The following is an 18482-nucleotide window of genomic DNA, read 5'->3' on the forward strand; positions in this document are numbered from 1 at the left end:
ACCACTCCTACACTGTGTTCCAGTCCCCAGCTGGTGTATGCATGCACTACTCAACCATAGTCCATGCCTGTCAGAAGAGCAGGCATGCTGCCTATAAATCTTCTTCATTCTCAACAATTCCCTAGACCCAGTTATCAGGATTGTACTCTTATTGCAACAGTCAAACACTTTCAGGCCATTTCTTACCTAGGCCTACAATACCAGCGAACATTCCCATGAACACAACCTAACAGGCCAATAAAACAGGCAACAAACAACCAGTACACTTTCTGAAAATCCAGAAAAAGATAGAAAACCAAGGGGGGAAAAACACCCATCTAAGATAAACCAAGACATCAGCAACTAGAACAATAATTAACCCAAATCCATATGCCAGGAATCCAGCTTAAGAGCACAGGGATAACCTATGCAATGTTTCTGCACCAGAGCCCATCTCTCCTATCTCAAGAGACCCTGGATATTGAGGTACAACTAAGAAGAAGAAGACACATGAGGATGCTTGCAGCTAACCATTGGACTAAACACGGGGACCCCAGTGAAGTAATCAGAAGAAGGACTGAAGGAGCTGACAGGGATTGCCACCTCATAGGAACAACAACAATATTGACCAACCAGATCCCCCAGAGCTCCCAGGGACTAAACCACCAACCAGAGTACACATGGAGGGACCCATGGCTCCAGCTGCATATGTAGCAGAGGATGGCACAGTCTGGTATCAATAGGAGAAGAATCTATTGGTCCTCTGAAGGCTTGATAATGCCAGTATGGTGAGGTGGGAGTGGGTGGGTGGGAGAGCATCTTCGTAGAAGCAGGAGGAGGTGAGGTGGGAGAGAGGGACACTGGAAAAGGGGAAACCATCTAAAATGCAAATACATAAAATATCCAGTAAAAATGCAAAAAAATGAAGTCATAAAGCAGATTCCAGAAAAAAAAAGAAAAAATGACATTAATAAATAACCAATTATATGAAGATTATAAAGGCCCTTAAATAAATAAATAAATAAATCTCATGAGGCAATCCAGGAGAATAAAAACAAACATTTGGAGGAAATGGCGGAGTCCTTAAAAAAAACTCAGGTAAATACAATTGTGCTAAATGAACAAATAAATTTATAATTGCCAAGGGAAATCAAACAAATAGTTTAAGGAAAAAATAAAATAGCTCAAGACAGAAAAATGGAAATAGAATCAATAATGAAAACAGTCCAGAAAATTTTGTAGATGAAACATTTTAGAAATGCAAACAAAGCTGTAGAGTCAAGTCTCACTAATAGACAATGAAGAATGGAAGAGAGAATCTAACCAAAGTGTTCATTCTAAAAATAATCCTAACCAAATATCCAAGAATCCTTCAACTGATGATGAGATCAAACCTATGAATAATAGGAAGAGAAGGAGAAGAATCCTAGCTCAAAGGCTCAGAAAAATATTTTCATCAAAATTATAGATGAACATTTTACTGAAGGAGATACCTTGAACAGTTCAAGAAGCACACAAAACATCAAATGGATTGCACCAGAACAGAATGTTCCCTTGCTATAATAATCAAAATACTATACTTACAGAACAAAGGAAGTATTAAAACTTGCAAAGGAAAAGGACCAAGTAATATACAGAAGCAAACTTACTAAAAGTACTCCTGACTTCTCACCAGAGTCCCTTGAAGTCAGAGGGCAATGAACAGATGTCTAGCAGACATTAAAAAATAACAGATGTCCACCCAGACTACTGTTCAGGCAAAATTTCAGTCACAAAAGATGAAGGCAAAAGATGTTTCATAAAAAGTCAAAGCCAAGCAATATCTATCTACAAATCCATTTTCACAGATGGTGCTAGACCGAAAAATACAAACTAAGGAAGCCAACACAGGAAAAAAAATACCCATGCCAGCAAAACCTAAAGGGGGAAAACCACACACATGTAGGGGTGCACACACACACACAACACAAATACACATATATCTCTAGCACCACCAACTAAAATTTAAGAATGAACATTCATTGGCCATTGATATCTCTCAATATTTATGGCCTCAACACTCCAATACAAAGATAAATATTAATAGAATAGGTATAAAAACTGTAACTGTCTTTTTGCTCCACCCGAGCACTAAGATTCACAATAAGTGGGACTTCCTGACAATAAAAAGCGTCTATAAGGGAAAGGACACCATTAATTGACAAAGAGGTAGTCTGTAGAATAGCATCAAAAACTTTTAGCAGCTGTACACCTGCTAGAAGACTAAAATATAAAATATGTAATGACTTCAAATAATAAAATTAAAAATGGGTTATAGACATAAACAAGGATTTTCAATATAATGTTAGAGAAACACTTAAAAATGTTTGAACATACATAGTCCAAAGGGAAATGCAAATCAAAATCCATTTAAAATGACATCTTATGCCTGTCAGAATAGCTAAGATCAATAAGAGACATGTAATGCTGGCAAGGATACAAACAAAGAGAAAGCTCTTCCACTGCAAGTAGAATACAAACTTGCACATCCACTCTGGCAACCAGTATGGTGGTTACTCAGAAAACTGAGAATTGATGTATCTCAAGACCCAGCTATTTAACTCTTGTGCATAAAGTGAAAGAAAACTCTATCTTACCCACAGGACACTTACTAAACGATGTTGTTATTGACAATGTTCGTAGCAGCTCTATTTATAATAGCTAGAAGTTGGAAAGAAACCAGATGTCCTTCAGTAGATGAATGGATACAAAAATTGTGGTATATTTACACAATGGGGTACTACTCAGCTATCAGAAACAATGACTGTATGAAATTCCTAAGAAAATGGATGCATCTAGAGAATATCATACTGAAAGAGATAACCCAGTCACAGAAGAACAGACATAATATGCAGTCACTGATAATTGGATACTAACCCCAGAATGCTCTGAACACCCCGGAAACAATTAACAGACTATATGAAGTTCAAGAAAAAAAGAAGAAAATGAAAAAACATTATGTTTAATCTTTATACAGCAAGAAAATTTTGACTAATTCCAGGTTACATCTTGTTTTACATGTACTTTATGCTCATCAGAGCTAGTAAGATTTTAATGCATACTCTCAAACCTTAAAAAAAATCAAGTACTGACAAAAATTTATTCATATACTTTTATGCAAAAATGCTAAAAATCTGTACATTTATCTTTGTTTTTTTAAATAAAGTTGTTCAATTTAAAAAAATAATAATACCGATTAAAACATTTCTTATCTACTTTATAAAACCATACACTTTATAAAACCATAGGTATTCCTTATTGATCTAGAGTATATCTTATGATTCTAGCCAACATTATTTACATTTATCTCATGTATAGTTTGCATAAACCTTCTTCTAGGTAATATTAATTCATGATGAAAAAGCAAGTGGTTTGTTTGACCATTTTAATTGCTATTGTATATTGTATGAAAATTTTAATTTCAGTTCAGGATTTTCTTGGATCATGTGATCCTAAAGTAAAGACATTATTATTCTTTTTTGTCTTTTGTTATTTAAAAGCAATATGAACATCATGATTCATTATTTTTGCATTTGTAAGTTTCATGGGTTGGAGTAACTTTTTACAGCTAGTCATATAATTAAGATTATCCTAAAAAAACAAGGTTATTTTTACAAATATTTTATTAATTTTTTTATTTTATAAAATATTATAGCTCACAAAATTTGATACACAATAATATATGATTAATACACATTTTTTTCATTTTTCTATTCTAAGGAATGAATATAGATACATAATAGGTAGATACACAGGATTATTGATATAGTACATGTAGAAAGCATTTTTATTGTTTTGGACATCTGTTTATTGACATATAATAATCATAATAATAACCGTCCAGTAATTCATAATCAGTACTTGAAAGAAACTATACTTTTATCTAGGACAATTTTTTAAAAAATCACAACCTACATTCTGGCATAAAAAATCTCTTGTGAAGTTAAATTAATGATTTCATGAGTTCTAATACATTCAGTTATTAATTTACAAAAGCAACTTGCAAACATCTTCAGCTCTATGCCTCTGGCCCCAGTGTTGGATATTTAACCCAGAGCCTTGCACATATAAAACACATGGCTTCAAACTGAGACACAGCAAGACATGTCTGTGTCCTTATTTTTGCTGCCTCACTACCTCCATGTTAGTGATACCATCACCTTCACAAAGCCAAAATAGTGTGTTTATCTTTATGTTCAAACTATTAAGCACCATACTGTGAAATATTCATGCATCTAAACAAACATGAGCAAAGGTCATGCACAGTCTGATGAGACGTGACCCTTCTTGCAAGGCTTCCTTGTTCTGCTTTCTGTTATTTTGCTGAGATACTTCATCTTGAAGATAAAAACATTCCTCATACCACCCTCTCCCTTTAGGTGAGTTCAGTTTCTCACTGAGCACATATACATCTCTTTTCCTCTGTGCTTACACTGTATTGTAGTTTTGATCATTATGTGTATTGCTCCTCATCTGCCTATTACTTAGTTATTTCTTGTAATTGCCTCTCATCTGCAAATTCTTAGTTTCCATTTTGATATGCCAATTTTCCACAAATACAAAATTTGCTTAGTCCTCCTGGGATTACCAATGTTCCCATGTCAAGGGAAGCAAGGTTAAGGATTCTCACGTGAAATGGATTTTCATGACAGAAGATTTATCCCAGGCCACTGTGTTTTATAGGGTAATGTTTTTTAGTCATGAGAGAAAACTTTTAAATTCTAAATGACATAGCCAAGAGAAGTGAAACAGGCATTTGTTCGGATTCACGAAGTACGTCTTGAAATGTATCTTTCATCTTTCTTATTTGTAGCAGGGGAATCAAACACAAGAGGAGACTGCAAACTACCTCTGACTTAGTCTCAGACTCTTCATACAGTCAATAAGCTTTATCCCAACTTACTCAACTAAATCATTACTTATAGTTATTTCTTAATATTATGACCTTTTTTTTCCATTTTAAAATGACCACATATATCAAATGATAGACAAAATATGAAGTGGCCAGCAATAGAAATAATATGGACCTCGTTGAAAGTATATATAAGTTCTAGCAAAAGTATTGAATACATTTACTCTTCTCTTTAAAAATGTCCCTTATAAGATTTAGCTATTTTTATTATTTTCTAAAGACGCAGTGCAGTTTAAAATGCAATGTTATCCAAATACATGGAAATTGTAATGCCTTGGGTTTTCTTTAATTATACATATATAATTATATATATCAACTTTATTTAAAAAAAAACAAAGATAAATGTACAGATTTTAAGCATTTTTGCATAAAAGTATATGAATACATTTTTTAGTACTTGATTTTTTAAACGTCTGATAGTATGCATTAAAATCTTACTAGTTACAATGAGCATAAAGTACATGTAAAACAAGATATAACATGGAAATAAAAAAAAAGAAAATGAAAAACAATTATGCTTAATCTTTACATATTTTTAAATTTATGTTATAGTTGTATTGATTTGTTTTTAATATCTTATCATTTGTTTTGAATTTTCTATAATTTCAAGAAATAATCTATGTTTTATTGGTTGTTTTGATACATTGACAATGGAAGCTATGTTTTCTTTCAAGATAGTAACAGCAAAACACCAGAGTTTTTCAGTTAGGCATTAATGAGGAAAAGGTATTTATCTTAGATAAACCATTTGATTTGAATTAACATTTTTTTCCAAATCTAGATTCAGGAAATAATTTCAGCTCTGTATCCTATGCTGACAAGTGTTTATTTAAAATTCAGAAATTTCTGCTGTTAGACTTTTGAGCAATTTCATAGCTAACACATCTTCTATTTCAGCTATGGGCTTTGATAAACTGAAAGTCTCCCCAACCATTGCTAACGTTCAGCTTAGAAAGTACTGTCTTGACATCTCCAGCTTAGCCTTTCTTAAACATACTTCAAAATGGCAGTTCTTGAATGAGTCACTTAGCAACAATTAAGTTCCATTGTCCTTCGTTCTCTTTGAAATAAGAAATTCATCTTTCATGACAATAACTGATTAACAACCTTTAAAGTGATAATTACAGACATGGGAAGAAACTTTTCTATAACTGTGGTATTTTAAATACACACACATACATACATATATGCTTAATTATATAGAAATATTACAGTGTCTGGAGGTGGTCTTTAGATTTTTTTTTATTATTTCACAGTGTAAAAGTTTGTCTGATGCTTTGCCCAAATCTTTTTATTTAGAACAATAGACTTTTACTAAAGTGAAAAGCAAATTTAACTGAAGAAAAGCAAAAATGTTTCTGAACAGAATTTAATTGTCAACACCACACAATATCACAATGAAGTGAGGTAGGTTTTCTTTTATTTAGATGTGTAAGCTCTTGAATACATCCAGCAAAATGGATTTCACTGATAATAAAGTTGTTTTAATTTTTGAAAGTATTTTAAAATAAATCACTTTGTAGAGATAAGATGAGTAGGGATAGAGTGTGGAAATGAAGGATATGTGTGGAATATGGATTTAATTAAAGATCTTTGGAACTGTGATAGAGTATTCTGAGTACATTTCACATAGTTCAAAAGGATTCTTTTTTTTTTTTAAGGTGATAGAGTTTGTTAGACTTACCTTCCTAATCCATCTGAGGAGTGGGAAATGAGTGTCAACAAGTAGAGTTGACAAATTGAACTCCTCAAATAAATAGAATTTAGCACATTCTGATGTAAAGCAGTAATATTTTGCTTAGTCATATATATATATATATATATATATATATATATATATATATATATATAGTATATATTCACTTAAAGTGCTCTTAGTGTACCTCCATGCATTGAAATACATGACATGTATATATATATATATATATATATATATATATATATATATATATATATATATATACACACACACAAAACAAGTTTACAGTCAAGATGAAAGAAAGTGAATTTTGAATTTGTGAAACAGACACATAAATTTAAATATAATTGTATATATATAATACATTATACAATATAAAATATTCTACTTGGAAATAGTATACTAAGTGAGAGAGATCATAAGAAAATGGATGAGATTATTTTTAATTGTTCCATTAAAGTGTTAAGTGATTGCTTTCCAAATTAATATATTTAGAGTACAACTATCATGAGGATGGAAATGGATTCCTCTATGATTGTAGAGAAGCTGCACACAAACCAGCTCACTGAGGGATTACTACAATACTCAGCAAGGTTATCCTTGATGGATAAGAAGGCTAGGAAAACCAGGGAGAGCAGTCAGGAAGCAGATTCCTTCTTGTGTGATAGACAAGCTGCAAAATAAAATAAATCATGGCTATAGAAATGACATGGTGATTAAGACCATATGCTGTTTTTGTAAAGGTTCTGATTTCAGTTTCCAGAGCACACCAGCCAGACATCTTATAACTATGTGTAATTCTGTTTCTAGAGGGATCCAATTCCTATGAGATGTTTGAGTACCTGCCCTTCTCTGCATATACTCATCAACTCCCTCACATAATTAAAAATAAATCTTCAAAAACTTAAAATCTAGATTCTAAACTAATTGCATTTTTTGACATAGAAATTTCATGTAATTCTCACCTTTTGAAATATTATCCTGAGGATTTTCCATCATGTGAAAATGTGAAAAAATTCATGAAATAAAACATTCTTAGTTTAAGAGCCATACTTAATCAAGCAGAAAATAAGAATCGATTTGCAGAGAAATGATGCATTCACATTTTTTATAGAAATTATCTGTGATTAGGAGTGAAAGTTTTAAATGTAATATTATTTTAGAAGAATTTCTGGTACATCCCAAAAGAACAAATCATGGTAGAGACTGAACCACACATTATCGGTCTAGAAAAAAGTATCAATAAAATGATTCCTAATGATATTCTATGATACTTATAGCTCAGTGACTTATTCAGCCATTCTTAGAGAAGCTTCACCCAACAACAAATGGGAACAGATAGAGAGATAGGGAGATATGAGGTGGTGACTGTAAACTGGACGTTCCAATCAAACTCTTCTCCTCAGCTCAGAAAAGCCCATGGAGGAGGAGGCCAAATCGTGTTAAGAACCAAAGGAGTTGGAGGGCTCCACTGGTCCTACATGGGTCTGCACCAGTTTCCCTGTATACTACAGCGAGCAGTTTAGTGTTCTATGGGCCTCCTGACTGTAAACATGAGTGGTTGTTGTGCCTGGTTTTGGAACTCTTTTTCTCCTGGTAGGTTGCCTTGTCCAATCTTTGATTGGTAGATTTTGCTTAATCTCATATTGAATTTTGTCATATTTGGTTGTTTTCTTTTGTCTAATGAGAGACAGGAAAGGAATGGATTTAGAGAGGTGGGGAGGTACAGGGAGAAATAAAAGGAGGACAGACTGTAACCAGAATGTCGCATGAGAAAATAATCTATTTTAAAGGAAAAAGAGGAATGAATCTCTTTTCCCAGAAAGAAGAATAAAAGGCAGTGAAGACTGAACCAACAAAATGGAGGTGTGGGGGGGGCACCTATGGTAGTGACTTGAAGAAATTACATTCTTGCTGCTATTTGATTACAGGTGTTTAACCATAAAGAACTGAAGGTGAAGCAAATCATTTTGGAATGGATATACAGGTAGTATTGAAGAAACAACCTCTTCGTTCAACCCCTTTATTTTGTGCCTCCCCAGTCCCCCCCCCCAACCTTTGCAGAGGTGTCAGTAGAGAAGCTTTATGATGTATCAGTCATTCTAGTGATGTTACTGGCTGCTGGTGGTAGTGGGTAATCCTTGTCAGCCACACAAAATTGAATGGTGGTATCGTACACTAATCATGGGGGGCAATTTGAAGAGGTCAGGTGACTTTATTATGCCCACGAAAGGGTTAAATGTGAGAAAAGAAGCCTGCATACGAAAAAATGCCAAGAATCAACAGCCAGTCAAAACATCTGAACATCCAGGCCCATTCACCAACAGGAAAAGAAAAATGAAGTACGTTAGTGACCTAAAGATCAGGAAGAAGAGCAAAGATAAACCAGGGAAAGATGAAAAAATGCTTAGGAAGAAACCAAGAAGAAAGTCCTTTCAATTGCCACCCACCTGCCCAAGAAACTATACGAGAATAACACCAACAATATTTTTATGTTCTCACAAGACAAATAATGCGAAGAATAAAATCCACCATGGCCAAAACGGAAAACATTGGAATATAAAACATTTCAAGATGACCTCCTGTGGGTCTAGGAAATGTAAAGCCTGGGTTACAAACTTGAATCGAGCTATAGCAATGTCAGAAATACATATGGAAGACAGAGATACATTTGAGATCTCATCGGCAGCCAACAAGAAACGTGCCAATTGGCTGTTGAAATAAAACTTTCAAGATGTGGGGAAAAAAAGAAATTATAATTGTTTAGAAAATTAGAACTAATAGGTTCTCCTCTAGGATTCGTAACCTTACCTGCTATTGCCCTTGTCTTCCCCCAAGAACTTGAAGGTAAGTCCCTACTGCTGAAGACACCACATATTTCATACACAGTATTTAGAGGAGAATAAAACTGGAACTGACCTGTGAGGACAAGCACTCACAGAATTAAAAAGTACATGACATGCAAACACAAAGGAAGAGAAGCAATAATAACTTTATCATATTATTATGATCTACAATAATGACCACCTAGGTGCATATCCCCAAGGGTGAAAAAATGTCATTATTATCTTGAGAGTATCTGACAGCTGTCCAGCTGGACTATAGACCAACACAATGGAAGGAAATTTATACCTGGTACTTTAAACCTAGCCAACGTACTTTATTTAGGTGGTTACCTTCCCACAAAGGTGATAGAATATTGGATTATGCTATTGCTATTTCTTTTCTGAAGGAATAGAAAGATATGTGGCTGCCTTTAACTTTCATGGGAGGGTTTTATAATGTGGATTATGTTTATCAAATGACTGATCTTGAACATCTGGAAATGATTTTACTATCTGTTCACATCTTTCTTGGCAAATATTGAGAAAGGGTCAAGCATTTGCTCAAAAAAGGCAGGGGTCAAGTATAGTTAAGTAAAGAATCTTCATAGCTTATAAAGCATGTTTAGAGACTTTGTTAAAGATGGTTTCAATTTAAAGTGAAAACAAGGCATCTTGTGTAGGACATTGTGCCCCATTGTTAAAACACTCATCTCCATATAATTCTTAAAGGTATTTTTCAAGTAGTGATCACCATTAATAATTAATAATTCTTAAGAACAGTAACCATGATTATAATTGCATACTAACAGTAGAAGTCTTTGAAAAAATAATTCTGTCTCTACTCTAATATCATTTGGGGTGAAATTGTCTTTAAGATCCCAATAAACATCATGGGCTCTGTTAACCCAGCACCATAATCTAATCCCTAAAAATAACTTAGTCAGTATGCAAAAGTACTTTTATAAATTCCATACCCCCTCACAAAAACATCAACAAAATAACAGCCCAGCACAACATACACCACATGCACACACACACACACACACACAAACACACACACACACACACACACACACACACACACAATTACTATTTTTGTACACAGACACGCACAAATGCACAAACAGAATTTATGGTCCATCATTGATTGTTAAATTATGACATTAATCTACTCTTTTAAATTATTTTTTTTCATCCAATGTATCCTGAATTATCCTGAATAGATTTTTTTCCTGCTACTACTACTCAGTTCCTCCTCCTTCCCCTCTCATCCAGATCTACTCCCTTTCTATCTCTCATCAGAAAAGTAACAGGCATCTACAGGACAACAGGAATGAAACAAAAATAAAATAAGATGAAATAAAAACCAAAACAAAAAGAAACACATCAAAATAGGACAAAACAAAGACAAGGAACCAAAGAAATTCGCAAGAAATACAAATAGAGACAGAAGGGCACATATTTCTGTACACAGAAGTTCCATAGAATCCAAAACCCAGAAGCCATGCTATATATGCAAAGAATCTGTATACTTAAATAAAAAGAACAAAGAAAGCCCTGACGGTATATTTTGATACAAAGATTCTCTAAAGAAACCATGTAATTTATTTTGGATTGGACATCTACTGTAAGGCATTCGTCCTACTTTTAAGAGTAGATTGTATTCCCAGTGAAATTCACTTGAAGAAAACTTATTTATTTATTTATTTATTTATTTATCAAGTAGTAATCAACTAGATATGGCTTCTGGGATAGAGATATTCATTTGCTTCTTTCAATTCTAGGATCAGAAAACCTACATAAGTGATTGAAACTGAACAAAGCTAGATTGGAAGCCAATTGTGAGATTTTGAAACAAATAAGTTGATATAAATAATGATCCTAATAAGCAATTACTTTGCATTGTTCTCCTAACTTTAGAATATTGAGGGTGAATGGACATGCTCTTTACAAAGATCTCAATCTACCTTTCTGTTGCTGTTCATAAAAAGAAGTCTTGAGAAGAGAAAACTGTTTAGTGTTGTAAAAGCTATTTTTCTTGAGAATAAAAAAGCAAGTACAAGAATAACACAAAAGGAAGTAAATAACATTAGCATTAGGAGACTGGTTTTGTGTGTTCCCTTCAGTTTTGCCACATTATATTCGTTGGTATTCTAGCAAACTTTACCTCCCACTGCTCTTCCTTAGTTAAACTGGTACTTCTAGGATATTCTGTTTTGTTTTTTAATTCATTGGACACCAGTGCTAGCTTCTAAAAGAGTTTATAAAATGTTGATCTTGAAGGAAAATGTTATGAAAAATAACGTTAAGGTTTAAAAATCATTCAAAACAGAGTAGGTAAGAAATCGATAATGTGTAATAATTTACATTTATTCAATTTGATTTGCAAATTGGAAGTAAACTAATAGGGAAGTAAACTAATAGGGAGTCATTTGTAGGGGTGCCAAGGGAAAGGTAGGAGAATAATAGAACTGGAACAGGTGGATGTAGCAAGGGAGGGATAAAAGGAGAAGGTAGAGGAAGAAATACAGAAGGAAAAGCTAATCCTAAATATCTGAAAGATGCATATCACCAAGAAAAAAAATCCATAAATAATACTTAACAGACATAAAAATTGACATTGTAATGGACCAGCAATATCTCTACTTGACAACACAAGCTGACAATCAAAAACAGTACCAGAAATATGTTACTACTAATATTAGATTTAATAGCTAATATGTTCTCACAGACATCCTCTTCAAACTCGAAAATTTGTTTTTGTTACCATATAGAACATGACAATAGGACCCTGGTGCTGAAGACACAATGAATATGAAGCGTAGACTATGGGAATTAATGCTGGTACACACCAGAATCTTCATCCTTACTGTTTAGGTTATACCATTCTAGAAGGTGCCATGCTTGTAACCAGGAAGTATCATATTCATAAATGTACCCAGCTATTGGCCTTGTGAGCCACAGTAACAAACTCATAGGAAAAGATTCTCCCCAGGGGATGAATAGAAGCACCAAAAGGAATGGCAGGAGTTAACTACTTTATAATTTAAGCTCTGCTTCATAAGATGGCACAATCACTGACTTCCAGAAACTGTGACCATACAGGCCTAGACCATAGGGGGAAACTATTAGTAAGTTTGGATAGGCAGGATACTAATGGCTTACGAATAGGCTCACAGTGAATCTTTCAAATCACATTAGAGAAGCTCTTTTTTTTGTTTTTGTTTTTGTTTTTTTCCTATTCATGGTGATAAATACAGTATTTACTGTACAATAACTACTTAATGTGCAAACAATAAAAGTAATCCATGTAAAAATAATATTAATTGTGAGCCTAGCCTTTAACAGCTAAGCCATCTAAAAAATGCCAAGCACTGACAAAGATGTAGTTGTATATATATATGCAAAAATGTTTAAAATTTTTTTCTTTTATCTTTGTTTTTTAAAATAAAGTTAAAAAATAAAAAAACTAATGCCATTGTATTTATAATGATATATTACTGTTATTTTGCCATACTTTCATATTATTGTAGGTATCACTATTTTGGTGAGAACATTGTTATGCTTAATGCTAGTTCAGTATCCTGCCTCAATTATTTTTTTCAACTTAGGCTGGGGTTTGTGAGCAAACAGAATTTTCTGATATTCATTGTGTACTCATTGAGATCTAAAATTGGTTCTTATTCAATAGGGATGAAATGTTTATCAGAGAATTTTAAATAATTTCTAAATTTATCACATCTATAGGGAATAAATATAAATATTTGAATTTGTGAAATAAATTCAGTTTGCTGAAATGAAGCCCAAAAGACCATTTCTACAGACTCTTCAAATTTGTATTGAATAATCTAAAAAAAATCTGGCTTTTTTTAAACAGTAGTGAGAAGATTATGCTATTAATATATTACTTGGTTCCAAAGATGCCAGTTCATTTAACATGCAAATTTAAGAACTAGTTAGTTTTACTCTGATTTGGTAATTTTTTACATTGTAGTAAATTTTTTGCTATCATTTCAGTCCATGTATATGAAAGTTAAAGTGCCTTTTTAAAACATGATCTCATTATTGAATATCTCTATTGTTTTCTGTGTTTATGTTTCTAAATGTATGTCCTACTCAAAGATTTTTGTTTTCAATTTACTTTTTTAATTTAAGTAAAAGATTTATTTTCATTAAAAAATAACATTGATATCATATTTACACTCCCCAGAGCGTAGGAAGCATGGAAGTATGTGTAAGTGTGTGTGTGTGTGTGTGTGTGTGTGTGTGTGTGTGTGTGTGTGCGTGTGTACGTGTGTGTGTGTGTGTGTAAGGAATATAAGGGACAGTGTATATGGGTGAGTACATTGGAAGTTAGTTAAGCTCATCACAATACCACCATCACTATAACACAATACTTGAAACTGTGTTTTCAGAGCACAAAGGGACAGAGGCACATATAAACTCACACTACTCATTACAACATACCCATGAATAGCACTAGATCAAGCCAGAAAAAAACTCAGCAGCTGGGCAAGTATAAGCAGGGGGGAGTTTCTGCTAACTGAATACATTTTAACAGATGTAAGAAAAAGTAATTTATTTTAAGATATGATTCACACTGAGTGGATACCAACAGACTCTGGTAGTATATGGATAGTGAAGATTGTATGCAATGACCTTAAAAGGAAATGTGGAGATAATGTTGGGTGGGAATGGAATGGAGGTGTGGCTCTGGGAGAGGTTACACAAGATGGTGATTATAATCAAGGTATAATGTTTTAACTTTTTAAAAATTAATAAGTATTTGAAATTAATGTCAGAACTATTGTTTGTTTTTTTCTGTATTCTCAGTTTTTACCAAGTGCCCTGAATTTAGGCATTTTCATATTATAAGAAAATAACCACTTTAAGACAACAAATAGATGTATGTTAAATTGAAATGGTAAGTTCTAATGGCAATAAAGTACTTAAAATATAGTTTATTTTCTAAAGTTTCAATAAGAAGAATTTTATTACTTGTCCAAAACTCAGCCAATTTGAAGCTCTGAATCTCTGTAATTTAAAACAAACACAAACATAAAGCCATATGCTAACAAGCAAGCATTAGGCAGTGGCATGTATTCATTTGCTGTCTATTATTTTAATTAATTCTGTACCAGCAAATTCAAGATTATACAACAAGTATATCAATTATTTCATGGTTGATGTATTCATTTATCTAATTTCCCCCTTAAGGGGTAGAAGCTGTGTAGATGCTTTTTTTACTTTTAAAATTACTAATTAATGTCAACAATTGTAATTTCACATACACTCAACCCAGCTTGAGGAGAAATATTGAGAAAATAATGTATTTGTCTTCTAAGTATTCCCAAAACTGAATTGATAAAGCAAGTCTCCATACTCCAAAACAGAATGTAGGAAAACCCACATGCACACAACAAGCACAATCCAGAACAAAGAAGACAAGGTAGGTAGAAAAACAATACACAAAGATCAAGTAAATTCGATTTTTTAAAAAAATGTCATATTATGTTCTGTATCACTTATTTATTTTCAGAATGATAATGCTTACATGAACTACTTCTATACAATTAGAATTTGAAGAAGTAAAAACAACACAAGCCATTTATGTCAGCACAATATCAAACAATTAACAAAATGGTAGAAAAACATACTTTACATGTATAATTAAGCAAAACTCACATTATTATTATGAAAATAAATTTCTAGTCTTAAGGAGATTGTTATATTAAATTCAATTTTGCATAAATAAAATTTTACAATAAAACTTTTACTGGCAGGACCAACTTCAGTTTGTCTATCAACTTTTTTTCTTGGTCAAAAGTTTTATTGAATTAGAAAACATTACATTTACAAAGACTGTTTGAAATAGATCATTGAGGAGTAGAAATCTGAAACGTGGTTTGTAATTTAATACCGTGTATAAGAATTGCATCTGTTAGATATGTAAGGGGTTTCTAGAGAACCTGAAAGAGTAGAATACATACCTATATATTTGTAAGCGAATTATTATGATATACACATATTAACATGTGTACATGCATATTCTTTCCATTACAAAATTTCTCCCATGCTCTTACATTTTATAAAGAGTAGTTCTCGTTCATAAGAACAAGGAAGACTGAAATGGCCGCCATGAGGACATTGATATCTTCCTTTCTCCTTTTGTTCTATTCTGTATATCAGCAGATGGGATGATGCCTGGCTACATTTACTCAGACAGGACTTGTGTTTTCAAGAATCTACAAGTTTCAAATGATGTCACATTCTCCAAACAATTTTACAAGTAGAAATATTGGTTTAGCAGCTACGCAGTCATTCCTGATGCCAGTCAAATTGGGACTTGATATGGTCAGTCTCAGTAGACACAACAGCTCTCTTCACTTGAATTTATATTTCATAAAATCAAGCAAACGTTATTCATAATAAAATCACAATACACATATGAAAGTAAAATGTTTACCATTGATATTGTATTATTATTTAGGCTAGTGTGTATAATTAGAACTGGTAAAGTTACAAAGTAATATTCTATGGAGAAAATTTAAATGCAAAATAAATGTAAAACATTGTCTTATTTTAATAACCAATTTTCTTTAGTATAAATAAGTTTTTAGCTTTATTTATATTTTATATACTGTACATTTTCAAGCTTGTGTTTGTGTGTTTATATGTTTGTGTCAGTTTTTTTTCCTATATGAACCTGAATGTTTATACATGTAAAATCCTGAACTTCATAAAATGTGACGTTGTCCCCACTTAATTTTTCTCCCTCCTTATTTCATGAGACAGGATACTGTACTGAATCTGGAGTTCATTAATTTGATGAGACTGTCTCTAAGGATTCCTGTGTCTCTACTTTGCCAGCACAGTAATCATCTGATTTGCTCTTATGTATGATTTCTATTATATAGGTTCTGGAGATTTAACTCAAATACTCATAGTGAGTGTGGCACACAGCATAATTATGAACTCATAACTAGATTCTCAGGCTTTTTATTTTACAAAACACACCTTACTTCAGCATTTATTTATGGCTAAATGCAGATAATACATAAATTCTAACTGGAAACTTAGTTTATATGATCTTTTGCCCTTTCTATATTGTGAATATCTTTTATTTGGGGGTTAAACTGATTCTTATTAAAAAGAAATAAACTGCTCAATTAAACTTCATTGATGAGTCTGAGAGCTGTGCTAATTTAGAAGTGGAATACTGTATCCATACAACAAAATAATAGGTATGTATTTTTTCTATTAAAGCAGAGATTTCAAAATGAACAGTAATCATCCTGATAACAATGCCGCCCCTGTTGTACCTGTATGGGTCTACAGTACAACCACAACCCTCACTGCAGTTGTAAAACCACAAAATCACTGCAGCTACAATGGACATTTTTAGGTAAGTCAGTTAGTGACTATTCCTCCTCAAGAACTTTCTGGTCAGTACAGTTTTCCTTACGACCTGTGACAATGTGGATTGTCTTTTACTGTCAAGTGCTAGGTCACAACCAAGATTAAAGCCAATACCTTATATTACAATGACAGTCTATGTGACATTTGTGACCAAATCATGAAGGAAGTAGTTTTATGACTGGAAATGGAATTTTTTTCTAACTTATTGCTTCTCAGAGGATGGAAGGAACAAAATCGTGAGTGTAGTATAAGTTCAGTTAAACTGGTTGTGTGTTTGTGTGTGTGTGTGTGTGTGTGTGTTTAGGAAAAATATAAAATAGATTTTTCAATTTGTATTTCCAAGCATAGTTATCATTAGTTACATATCCCTAAATCACCTTCCTAGCCCTACAGTTCCGTCTTTCTTCCCAACTTAAACTACCTGTATCATACTGTCCATCTTCTATGATCCTCCTCCATTAAGATATTTTTACCCCGTCATCCAAAATGGACCACTTTTGATTTCCTTTATTCCACAAACACTCCAAATTATGCACATAAATCTAAATATTCGATGCTTAAATAGTTATATAAAAACATACAGTACTTGCTTTTCTGGATATGGGTTACCAACTAGGTATGGTATTTTCCAGACAGCTCCATCCTCTTATCAGAAAATTTCATAGTTTTTTTTTCTTTACAGATATGCAAATTGTATTGTATATAGGCACTGTATTTTCAGTAAGTATTCATTAACTGAGAGAATTCTAAGCTCTTTTCATTACTTAGATACTGTAAATAGGTCAGACACAAACAGAGATAGCTGAACATATATCTCTATAGTAGTAAGTCGAGTCCTCTACAGTATGTCCAGGGGTGGTCAGGTTGAGTCATATATAAGACTTATATTTAGTGCTCTGGGAAACTGCCCCAAATATTTCTATAACGACTTTATGAGCTTGCATTCATGTGAGTGGGAATGAGAGTTCCCTTATCCCACATGCTTGTCAGCATTTGTCCTCCTATATGGTCTTAATCTCTCCATCATGTGTGTAGTAACATTGTCACTGAAGAAATGTGAACTTGCAAAGTAGTATTAATTTGCATTTCGCTGACAGCTCACGATATTGATCAATTTTAAAAATATTCCTTTGCTATTTGTATTTCTTCCCCAAACTCTATTTTGAACCTCAATTTGTCCAAAATATTTTTTGTGATGTTCAATTTTTTGAGGCCCTTGTATATCCTAGATATCCATAGACTATCAAATGAGTGGCTGATGCAGATGTTTTTCCATTCCCCAGGTCTCCTCTTTAGTTAATTAACAATTGTCTCACAGTACAGAATCTACTTTACTTCATGAAATTCAACTTTCTCTAGTGGACCACTAGAGCCCTTTACAAAATGTCCTTACCCAAAACTAAGTTCTAAAATGCACTCTTTACTATATCTACTAGAGGATTCAGATGTAGCACTAAACATTTTGATTAATTTAGAATTAATTTGTATGGGGAATAAGAGTGAAGGAGCAGGTAGCCTTGTCTACACATTTATATCCATTGTTAAGGATGTTGTGGGGGTTTTTTTCCAATGTTTTTAGCACCCTTGTCAGTAGGTGCCTGTAGGTATA

The sequence above is a fragment of the Micromys minutus genome (assembly GCF_963924665.1).
Source record: "Micromys minutus genome assembly, chromosome: 1".
In the NCBI taxonomy this organism is placed as follows: Eukaryota; Metazoa; Chordata; class Mammalia; order Rodentia; family Muridae; genus Micromys; species Micromys minutus.